Below are 13,028 nucleotides of genomic sequence, written 5' to 3' on the forward strand. Positions count from 1 at the left end.
AAAATACCACGGTTTCACGGTGTTGCGGTATTGCCATTGCAACACTAAAATGTGTTACTTTCAAATGCTGGGTAAAAATAAAGCCTTTAAATTATAATATGCTTTCAAAAAATATATAGTATTTTCGTAATGTATATTAAATGTAAACATCAAATCAATCACATGACTTAATGATTTAATGAATTTTGTATAAACACAGCTCATACCTTGGAGACGGTATCACAGAACATTTTAGTGGTTTTGAAACCTTGACTGTTAAAAACCTCGGTATACCTTGAAACCGGTTATCGGCCCATGCCTAGACCCAACCCACCCATTGGGTACTATGCAATAAAGAAGCGCCATTATAGTCAAAGCAAAGTTGGATAGATGAATGCAGAACATAGCCTCATTAGCGGAGCTCAATCTCACCCTCTCAACAAACACTTGATCAAAGTCAGCTGACTGCAGGACAAACAGAGAGCTGTAAAAAAATGGCCTCAAGGTGCCACAGGCCCTGTATTTTCAGGTCACTTGGATGCAAATGCAATGGTAAAATTGTTTTAGACAGATTTAAGAAAACATTGCTAACCAAAACCTTTCTAAACGTCATAAACAGGTTACAGTAACGCAAATAAAAGGAGTTTGATAATGCACACCAACCCTAATGTCAGAGCAGAACTATTATTCCAGCAATGCAAATTCCTCCAATTGTTTGCAGATGATGCAGCTTATTTGGCATTAACAAAGAAAAACAAAATACATATTGCTAAAGCTGGATCACAGAAAAGGCAGTAACCAGCACTATCACTATCCAAGCCTATAATCCTAAAAGCTAAAATCCACGTACAGTAAGACTGTAATCCCTGTCAGCGTCACTCATGGAAAAAACAGCTGTCCAGAGACGGGCTTTGCAGCTCACACATTTAACCTTCAAAGTACGTTTTTACCAAAAATCACTTATCCCCAGATCATAGGTCATTGAGGTCATCTGGTTTGTACAACAGAAACAACATACTTGTATGATACTGTTCTGAACAATTGCATAACATGTGGAAACGTGGAAATAAAAAGGATATTCAGAAACTTCATTATCTGTATAGAACCCTCCATTTATCGGCTTCCAAGCGGACCAATAGGGAACAAACTTGCTACACAAAGTTACTCAAATAACTCACAACTTACAAAAATCGATAGTTTGTGTGTATTTTAGTGCACGGTTATTGAGATCAATGCACATAATATTTAACACATTCATGAGAACCTTTAGTTTAAAATTAAACATGTGCTTTCTTATTGTCTAAAAGGCATTAACAAATTAGTAATTATAACAGTGCTAAATTGTGTAAATTGAGTATAATGTCCAAGATGTGACATAAAACAAGATGTGTTGCACCCATTCACCCCAATTTAAATTTTTAACTACATATAATATTGCTGCCTGAATGAAACAATCTATTTGAATACTAAAATCTCAACCAATATAAGGGCAGACCCTTCAATGACTCCCACATGAAAAAGTACTGCAATACACTTTAGTATCAATCTATTGTATATTATAGTAAGATTCCTAGACACTAGGTGTGGCACGGTACATGAAAAAACATTCAGTTCGCTTGTTTTGCCTCGAAGTGTGTGCCGCACAGTTCGACGCATGCCCAATGTAGCATCGTGCCCGCACCTCCGTTTGTGGAGGTGTTTATACTTTACGGGAGTCGGCGTGATGAGACGTCATGCTTGGCTAGATTCGCCTGGAATTCGTGTTTCTTGGGTTGCGGAGCCATGCGCAAAGTTACAAAATTTTACGTGCACACCGGCAAGCGAAATGGGGTCTTGCGCACTCAAGTGCACTACCGTGTTAACGTCATTTTTGCTGCGCATACGCTCGTTTGGAAGCGTCAAGTATAAACAACGCAAGTTAAACTAAAGTTCTTCAGAGTCAAATTCAGATTGTACATGATATAACAATTTTGTTAATAGGCTACTGTATCCTAAATTGTGAATAATTAAGCTAAATATCATGTGCTGAAGAAAATTTCTGGATTGTTAACAATAAAATAAAAAACAACAACAACAACAACGGTAAAGAACCGAAAACTTTGGCCCTAAAACCGTGATACGTATCGAACCCTGGGCTTTGTGAACCGTGCCACCCCTACTAGATACTACAGTGTTTTTGAACGGTACTAATTATATTTAAAAAAAAAAAAACAGTAGTTATCAAAGCCAATTTTCTATACCTAATACTGTAGTAGTTACGCCTGAAGTATAGTTATATTTTTACATGTACGCGAGGGTCAGAGCAGATTTTTTAACCGTGAGTACTTTGTACGCATGCACGTACAGGAGTATGTAGGCCAGGAGAGGTATTTCAATTTGCATGCAATGAACGTCTCTGTACACGTACGATTCCAATAAAAAATTATTTGCAAGGCTGTGCATTCGACAATGCAGGTATGCTCGAAGTACACGTAAAAAATGAACTATACTCCAGGCTTTACACTACAGTAAACAAAAAATATTACAGTATACTACAATTTACTAGAGTTGCACGATATTGAAGTAAAATGTGATATACAATTACTTGTTAGTTGATGCTACATACTAAAGGTGGGCGATAAACAGATAGGTATGATAAACTGGTAGAAATTTGTCAATCGGTAGTGACTATCAGCTTTATCGAGGCTATGCACTCGCGTTGCTGTGCATGTGATCACGAAAACTTAACATTTGTACACAAATTTAAGCCCTGCGGTTTTAAAACAAGTGATTTTAAGCCAATGAAAAACACAACAGCAGTGCTAAATGGGAAGCTACCTAATATTCTTCCCGTCTGTCACTCATGTTAATTAAACAGCATTGAGACAAAATATATGCTCTTGACTAAATCACTTTTATACCTTTAATAAGATATACATTATTATTTATTATCGTTATTTCATCAAAGACTGTTTATCTTCAGTGAGCTTGTTTTTTTGTGGGAATTATGAAACTTATATGGCATTATGACTTTAATAACATTTAAACCTTATTAAAAGAAAACTCTACCGTGATGCATATCGTTATCATGATATAAAATGAATCTTACCCTGATAAGATTTCGGTCATATCAACAACTCCAAACAAACCTTAGTTTGTTGTCAAGGCTGACAGCAAATAATGTTATTATAAAACATTACATGCAGATAAAATCAAATGTTTAATGTCATAATTATTACCATCAGTTTGCATTAGTTTATATGCAGCTAGTTACTTTCATCCATGATTTTGCCGGCTAAGCTGCTGCATATTTAAGGTTAAAAACAAGAGAAAGCGAACTGTATGCTGTCAGCTACATTAACATATTCAACAAAACAAAATCATCATTTATCATCACTGCTATACATCTTTTGTTTTTTTGATTAGATAATCATTAAAGAGCACCTATGGTCCGACTTACTTTTTTACATTTTTTTGTGGGTAAGTGTGTATAAGTACATGTTAACGATATGCAAAAGGTACAACCCCAAAGTAAATGATGATGCGAGTTATCATCTCCAACGTAAATCTCTTTTCTTGGACTACAACAAACACACAGATTGTAGGCAACAGTTTACTTCCTGGGCCCGTTGACATGGACAAGACCACCATTATCAAAATTCCTCCCGCTTGGACTCACAGCCTGTAAGTTAACTCCTGTTAGGATTACATTGCGAGCGAATCTTTCAAACATGGTAAGGAGCGTCACATTTCCAGCTGACATCAGAGGTATTCAGGCCAATCAGGGACACAGCGCTTTTCAAATCGATGAATTTTGTACAAAATCAGTGCATTTCAGGAAGAGAGTGAAATCTAAAGCTACAAAAATATACGGTATGTGGAAAATAATGTGTTTTTTTAACCATAAACCACGCGAACACAATGTATTATACAAAATACACAAAATAACGTAATTTGTTTAGCAACGAAATAGGTGCTCAAGTATTAAAAAGACAGTAAGTAGGATTTTAAGTGTTTTATTAATCAAAATCAATGTCTTTATTCATAAATATGCCCTCATTGGTGTCAAATTAGTTCTGCCAATGATCTGACTTTTCTTTGTAAGCTTAAAATTTCTTTACTTACATTGAACGAGTAAGTCCAAGGAGGCTCCCATGTCGTTCCGCCATACCGATAAACTATAATATCAGAGAGGGACAAAAAGCACTAGCCTACCGCAATGCGTTTTTGTTCAGAACACGTGTACCAGCTGAAACGGACAAGGAGATCAGGGAGTAGGCATGGGCCGTATAAGATTTTGGCGGTATGATAACCTTAAGCAAAAATACAAGTAATGTGTTTCACAGTAATGTGCTTTTACCAACGCAAAACTCAAATGTGTATTGTTTAGGTGATTTCAAATGTCAACATTGGCTTTTAAACATTGTGCACTCCGCCTTTAAAACCTATACCTATACGCTATACCTTGAAACCGGTAACCGGCCCATGCCTATCAGGGAGTACATAACGGCTACTGTAGTTGCAACACGTATTTGGAAAACCGGGGCGCTAGAGAGCACTATTCGTTTGACTGCAAAATACAATTTCACCACTAGATGGAGAAAGCCTACTTATTGTCCCTTTAAAACAGAAGCAAATAAAGTACAAAACTCCACATATAATATACATTCATGTCATTTTAATTTTACCAGTGGGAGTATTTCACAGAAGTATTTACTTCAATATTTTTTTAATTATACATTTATTTCATTTGGCACATTTTCATGGTTTAGTGTTATTTTATTACTGTTGTAATACATTTCACCACTGTTTCACTTTAGTAGCAATGTTGAAATCACAGGCACGCGCGTCGAATTTCTGAGGCATTAACTCTGTTTCGACCAGGATGGGACTGTTATGGCGCTTTTCCATTGCATAGTACCCCATGGTTTGGTTTAGTTTAGTTTGGGTCGGGTCAGCTTACTTTTGGGAGCTTTCCATTGGGTGCAGTATGTAGTACCCGATACTTTTTTTGTACCACCTCGGTTGGGGTTCCAAGCGACCCAAGCTGATATCAAACGTGATGCGAAAACACTGTAGGTCACTGATTGGTCTGAGAGAAGCGTCATCGCTATAATGTAAAATATTAGCTTTAGCTTACTGCTAGCTTGCGCTGTCTCGAGCAAACATGTTGTCATCTGTGTTCTGCTGTAAGTTTTCAAACACCCTTTTAGCGATGAAAAACATCCACAGGTTGAGAATCCGGGACACCATAACAGTTTTTTCCAGACTTGCAGTTTGTGGCGACACATTCGCGACGTGCACGTCCGCATTATATATGCTTAAATGCAACTTGAATGAGGCTCAGCGGAGCGCCATCGACTGACGCCACGGGTCGGGTGTTTGAACAGAAACTGTCATGTGAGACAGAGGTAGTTATAAACGCGATGTGTAACATCTGTTTGTAGTGGCCAATTTTATTTTTGTGGCGGACTGAGAAATAAATTAATGTATGGGAATGTACAACAACGCTCTCACTTGTATGATGTCACACCAGTAGGCAGCGTAAATATAACGACACGCCAATAATCCCTCCCACTACTAGAAGTGATACTAAACTCGATAGAAAAGCTAACCACGCCAAAGTGAGGTGAGCTGACCCGACCCAAACTAAACTAAACCATGGGGTACTATGCAATGGAAAAGCGCCATTACATTGTGTGTCATGCAATATCCACTTCTCGCCACAAGTTTGTAGTATGTTATAACTAAATACGACAATAAATACGTCAAGTCCGACCCACGAAAGCGTTTGATATTTAAAACTTTCTACCAGGAGGTGTTTTTAGTTCACAGCAACTGTTTGAATATTTGTGTCACTTTTAACCGGTCGGTGTGCTTCCACTTAACTCTGGACACTAATAAAAGGTAGGTGGACCACAATATATATCTTTTATCTTGATACTGAAACATGGTAGTCTAAATCTATGTTGGAGATTGTAATTAAATAAATCGCGAAAATTTAAATAAAGATTCATGCCCATTCCAACTAAAGGCCGGGATGCACTGCACGATAATTGGCCGTCCCAGACGAAAGAATGCCATCGTGAAACTATCGTCGGGAAGACGACCGTTTTCCTGGTCTTGCGTCCGAAGATAGCCTACGATAGTTTTCTGGCAGTGTCAGAAATTCTTCATGATCACCGCACAGTGTGATTGCTGCTACGACCTGCGCGCCGGTATTTGTTTACCACGAGCGCATGCTGGTGACTTTGCGCAACGTGTGACGCAGCCGCCAAAGCTTCCGTGTCATCATCGTACAGTCTACATGCCTCTCGTACCCGAGTTTAAACGATACATGTCGCACAGTGTGATAATGATCTTATAAGAGGACAAAAATTTAAACAGTAAATTTTTATAATTTAATTTAAAAGTACTAACAAAATTCTACCTTCTGTTAAAATTCCATGCAAATATCTGATAAAATGAGAAAGTTATTAGCAAAAACATGTGAATAAGCAGCATTTCTGTCAGACACATTCCATAGACATCCATAACTTTTTCCTCTGATTTCTAATATTAAAAATATCATAACTTTCTCAATTCTCAACAGATGTGATTAATTTTGAGCTTTGGGGTTTTTGAAAATTTTGTCATTATACCTACTTTTATTGTTATGTTGTTTTCATCCAATATCCATTTTAATAACCATCAGGCGATTAATCGGTTATAGGCAAGTACGGACCAACATAGTTATCGGCATCGGTAAAATCCACTATCGGTCGACCTCTAATATTCAATAAATGAAAAACGCTCAAATAACATTGATTACGTCAAATTATGCGTCTGTACAGTAATCTACAAGCAATTATTGTAACGTTATGCTGCTTCTACCCAATGCTGTACAAATGATAGATGTGCTCCCAAACTCCCCCTTGAGAGGGCTATGCTACTACACCGCCGGGTGGAAAAAATACCCTTTTCGTTTCAAAATACAAACACTTATGCATTGTAACTATAACAAAGGCTCGTTTTGAAAGTAATTGATATTTGTAGCGATACAGTGTACACAGCCTGTCGTTTCTGCGGTTGAAATCAATGGCACGCTGATATGAGTGCAGAGAGGGAAGCCAGAAAGCCTCCACGAACGCCATCTTGTTCGCTGCCGCTTCTTGGGCCCCACACATTGAAGAATTCATTGATTTCGTTTATTTATTCATGAACGGTGCTCTCTTTATCTAAATGCCAGCGAACAGAAAGGCAAACTCGATCGGTGGAGGGCAAAAAGGGAGGAGGTGGTGGGTGCTCGACATATTTATCCCATAGCCTATATCCCCCATACCAATCCCTTAATAGTGACCTCAATGCTGAGCTGCTCTCTCGTTCTTAAAATATTCCAGCAGCGATAATAAAGGCCATCAAGCCCCATTCATTCCGCGTATCTGAAGAGCTGCTGCGCTTTTTGCTGCATTACTGTGATAAATGCTGGACGCACATTTAACATATCTTTATCATGGGCAGTTTTGGGAGGATCGCAGTGGAGCATCACTGAGATGTAGGAAAGGCAGTGCTCCTGAACAGCAAAGCCTTTTAAACAGAGACTTCTACAGTAGATAAATCCTATTACTTGGGTTTTAAAGCGCAGTGGTGTACGTTTAATGCAATAATTAACTAGCAAGACCAAGTCGCCTAAATGCACACGTTACGTGACTTAGATTAATTTATTAAACCCGTTAAAACTGTAAATCAAACTGTTTGAATACAATGTTCAACCAAATCATGTAACGTTAACGTTAGAATGCAATCCCGATGGATTTTGTCCGAGTGCTCGCTAAACATCCAAGTTATTTGCAAGAGAACAAATAAATTACTAATCTCTATTTACCGACCGCAAACCGATCAATATTCACATCCAGCACACGATAACACATTAAACAGCGTTTTGTGGTCAAATATACTTGATTCTGTAGCACAGAGGAAGGCCTAGCTGGGTTGCAAAGCCAGGCGATGAATCGAGTATTTTGCCAGGACTAACGTAGATGCAGAAGCTTCGGTAATTAGCCAGTTAGCTTCAGTTAGCAAACCATTTACTACTTTATCTCCAAACTAACCTTTATTTCTAAGCATTTGCATTTACCTTTAAACAGTATGTATGAAATCCCTCCAGGCCAAATGACAAATCAGTTCAATTTAACAGATAACACCGATTTGAATTGCTAGCAAGTTGACTCCCATAAACGGCCTTAGACGGAGTCGACAGACTTTATTCACACCGAATCGTGATTTATTGATTCGGTGAATGCACAGAAAAAGCACATTTAAAAAACCAATGAGGTGATATAACAACTAACTGCTCAAAATACGGTTTTTCGTTAATTTGCCTGCCATTGTTGTGTATGTAAATCGTTCGGCTAGCCGCTACCTGCGCCTCACCCCACCCCCCTTCATTTTCGAGACCAACATTTTATGCAACAAATTCAGACATTTTCCCCAAACGATCAGTCAACGATCACTTTTAACACACACATCATACAACATACCTGTTCTCTGTCGTAGATGGCCTTCGTTTATATGTCATTGACCGAAAAAAAGGACGGTGTGGCTGTCAAATCCACGCATCAACGAACAAGACGAGCTAGCTCGCTAACTAGCAGCGGTAGTTCTCAAACGAGTCCACTTTTTCAGAAATAACTCGCTCCGGAGGGCGGGAAACGAGTCTGTTCGAGGGGGGAAGAGACGGAGATCTCAACTGCGATTGAAAATAGAAGTCATGGGTGTCCGAAAGGAGATTTTGGTCTGCGAATAAGTCCGTCGGCGGCCACTTCCCGTTGCCTTCCTTGAAGGAGCGCTTCTCTCCAGTTCACCTCTCATCCGGCCATCAGACGGAGAGATGGGCGCGGTAACCCTGCAATCAGCCCTGGGAAACCCCACGCTGCAGCGAGCGGCGCTGTTACGCAGAAACGTTTCCAAGTCAATTTATCAATATTACCATACCATAATGTACATTTTTAACACTTGTTTCATGATTTGACATTTTTTGTGTCAGTATACAACAGCCAAGGCAACAATACTAGTAAGTATATAAAGACGACAATATAAGGTAACTTCTTATTAAATAACAACACAGCTAAAATGACACCTAACCAAACATTAGGCAAGACAGTCTTCTTAACAAACAAAAACCCACATAAAAAGTGATTATATAATTTAGTATTTACTGTAAACTAGTTAATTAGTATTGTAATAGGCTAATTACTACACTTGATGTTAGCCTACTATTATATTTTACTGTCATCATATTTTGTTTTATTACATTATTACTACTGGAAATGTTTATTCTGTTCTCATATTAATCACTACATTTATTTTATTATTTAAATACTTGTTTGCAGTCTGAAGCTGATCAGGTTTACAAGTCACCACAAGTTGTATACTTTATATAAACAAAGCTTGAATCTTAAACATAGTCTCACTACAGCCTCTGGCTTTAAAATAGTTTACTCAGACTTGTTACACAATGTTAATCACTCTGTACACTTGTTTTTCATTTCAATCTCATTACCGCACACAGTGTAATATTCCCTGCAGATGTTTTATGGCTACCAAAGCTTGTTGTGTGATTCAAAATAACACTAGGTAGTGGTGATGAGTCCTCATTTGGTTTGTTGTCTAGTACAACATACACTTGGGATCAAGCAACACCTGCTGAATATGACACAGCCAACATGTTAGCCTATCACAAGCCCTTCAGATGGTTTGGGACTTGAGGTCCCTCCCAAACAAGCATAGGTAGCTCAAAGGTAATTCATTTTGATCTTAAAATTTGAGTTTTGTGAAGCAGAACTTAGTATTTTGTCTTGTTTTAACTACAAATATATATTATTTAAAAATTAAATTAAGATGCATTTTCGTGATGTGCAAAATAAGTCTAGTTTTTAGAAAAAATATCAAATTTAAGTAAATTTGTGCATGTAGTCCTTCCTGAACGCAAATTACGCAAGTTGCAGTGGAGCCCCCACACCACTAGGGGGCCTTGATCACTAAATAATTTAAATACCATTATACCAAATCAAAATTATTATTATGTTTAATGTAAACAATATGCTATAATTTTAATAATTTGCAAACATGCAGATTTATGTATTGTTACATTTGCCAAACAAAGCAGTGTAATATTTTCAAAATTCCAATTTCAGATTTCCAAATTAAATTTTTCGAAATTGTTTTGGAAGGTTTGCTTAGGGTCCCCCAGCATCTAGGACCGGCACTGTGTGCATAAAACAAAATGCCAATTTAGGTATTTTCGTCTAAAAACTAGACTTATTTTCTTAGGTCATTTTGCTCATCAAGAAAATGCACAAAAAAAAATTATTTGTACTGAAAACAAGACAAAAATACTAAGTAAGAAAGTCATTTTTTTTTGCAGTGTGAACTTCTGTAATTCGTAATAATTGTATTAGATGGTAAATTATATTTTAGTTTAGGTTATGCAGTGAAATAACAGACAATGATCATAATTGTACCTTATGTGCCGAATAGATGATCTTCGGTTGTCTTTTGGACAGTTTAATCGGATGCATGTGTGGTGAGGCGATACGCGTCTGGTCCGAAATTTACTTTACAGTTTCAGTTTTTTTAATGGTCTGACTAGTTGCTAAACTGAACTCTTGAACAAATACCTTGTCGAAAATAACAAATGTTTTGGTTTCCTAAGTAATATACTTGTTGTTTATTTTGCTTGTTATGTAAATAAACTACTTTAAAAGGACTATTAAAGTTATTTATTTTTAGCTGAGTTTACTGGAAGTTTAGTGTGTTCCACGAAAGCTGCTTGTTTATGTTGTTATTGCTGAAACTGTCTATAAAAAATATTAATATGCTAAAATCTCAGGAGGTGATTTTTAAGAAAACATGCCGAAAATTTGAAAGGACTGATAGGCTGACATGATGAGTGTGCCACATTTATATTTGACTATTAAGTTTTTGTGTATATCCAGTTAATTCCACGGGGCTATTGAATGCTTTATTCTGATTGGTTGGGAAATGTTCCATGGGTAATACAATATTTTTCAATAAACACACACCTGACCTGTCAAATATGTGAGGAATAATTGATGACGGGCCATTTAAATGATTTAAAAATAATGCACACCCAAGGAGGTTATGCGTGAAGCGGAGTGCATTACACCACGGGTGTGCATTTTTTAAAATAATTCAAAGGACCGGAGTCAATTATTCTACTTATATGGTTACAGACATTGCTCTGGTGTTCATTTTAAGACATTTGACAGGTCAGGTGTGCATTTATTAAAAAATAATAAATACCTTGGAACATTTCTCAACCAATCAGAATAAAGCATTCAACAGGCCCGTGGTATAACTTAAAATAACCACCATAGCTATGTCTTAGCAATGCCTATGGTAACCGTGGTATAAGCCAAATAAATGACTTACATATATTATCTATTAGAATTCAGTAAATTGATTACTGATTAAATCAATTCAGTAAGACAGTTAAAGGCATACAGTACAACAAATACTAAGAAAAAAATTCAGAAAAAAATTCATAAAATGGTCTATCACTGAGGCAGTACACTTTCATAAATAGACATTTGCACCTAAATAGTTAATATTAGTACCTCAGAGGTGCCTAGTGGTACCAAATGTATACATATCCATACATACATTGGACCTTTCTAAAGGGTACTGCCCCAAGGACAGCATTTTGTGAAAAAAATTCTGACAGTATAGTTTTTAATATTACCATATTGAGAAATTATTTTATCAAAAAACATGCTTAAATGTCTTGAAAATATGTTTATTAAAATAGTCCTAATTCCCTTTATGCAAAATAATATTTGTAAATATGTATGCATTGAATAATATCCGATAATAATTGTACATAATTTGCTCAGAGAAAGACAGATGAAAGTGAGATTTTTAAAAAACTGCATCAAAAAATTCCTTTGTCGTATTCTTCTCCTGGTCTCAAGGAATGTTTCATAGACATCCTTTTGCATTTCGCTGTTTCTAGTTATGCAAACCGATCCCTGGTCAGATCACAGAATACAAGGGCGTGTATGTTTGATGAAAAGTAAAACAGAGACATCAGCACCTGGAGAGACTGATGACGAGTTATCCACAACAAAAGAGAGCTGAGCCAAATTTTCAAAGCCGGTGAGCCGAGAGTGCATATGCAAATAGTTATTAATAAACACATGCAAATCACATGTGACTTAACAACATAATAAACAAAGCACCATAACAGACAGTCTGAAAAAATGATGGGTTATTTTTAACCCATGAGGTCAAATAGGGGCAAACTCAGCCGTTGGGTTAAATTAACTCAGAAAATGTTTATATTTGACCCAATAATGCAACATCAGGTTAAATTAAAACCCAACAGATTAGGTTCGCCCCTTTATGATCCAACAATGGGTTAAGTATAACCCAGAATTTTTAGAGTCTTTCCTTCAAAAAAACATGTAAATACCATATCAAGTAAATATGACTGTCATAAAGTATCATGATATAGAGTGATGTCCAATCTGGGATAGTGTGTCCATGATGGTTTCATAATGTCATCACAAATTACAATGAATGTAATGTACATTTTATTTAAACTGTTTAATTATAAGTATCATTTAGTTTAAAAATAGAATACTGTAAAATAGAAGCAATTTTAATGGTAAATATTTCAAACACATGTAATACATCACCATAACAGAAAACATTGTGCAAATTTAAATTCTTTGCAATGTAACTAAAGATAATATTTACTCTCTAACCTCTCCTCTTAACATGCTAGACAGTTAATTTGAGAGCACTTTGGCTTGTGTTTCATAAACAGACAAATAAGAGGCTTAAACAGGATAAGCACTGACGCATTGTAACCGCTAGAAGGCAGCATTGGACAGACAGATATTATTTATAACATATGGACTGCGCCATCTGCAGACTGTAGTGTCAAATAAACATATGAGGGTGGTTTTTAATCATTGTGCATTAGTCGTAAGAACATTTTGAGAATGACATCATGTATAATCCCTCAATCTTTTGTATTAATTTTGGGCGAGGATTTATTATAATCA

At 36.7% G+C, this 13,028-nt stretch overlaps 1 protein-coding gene across 2 annotated transcripts in view; it reads right to left on the reverse strand.

The window, feature by feature from the left end:
- The window catches only part of gnb1b (guanine nucleotide binding protein (G protein), beta polypeptide 1b), a 36,817-nt gene extending 27,958 nt beyond the window's left edge, over positions 1-8,859 (reverse strand). The window contains exon 1 of one of the 2 annotated variants that reach the window (XM_073870496.1): positions 8,478-8,859. The gene's annotated coding sequence lies outside the window, so the exon portion shown is untranslated. The remainder of the gene's footprint in view (positions 1-8,477) is intronic. The other variant, XM_073870495.1, reaches the window with a different exon arrangement.
- Between the last annotated feature and the right edge of the window lie 4,169 nt (positions 8,860-13,028).

This window comes from Misgurnus anguillicaudatus, chromosome 8 (assembly GCF_027580225.2).
Source record: "Misgurnus anguillicaudatus chromosome 8, ASM2758022v2, whole genome shotgun sequence".
Classification (NCBI taxonomy): Eukaryota; Metazoa; Chordata; class Actinopteri; order Cypriniformes; family Cobitidae; genus Misgurnus; species Misgurnus anguillicaudatus.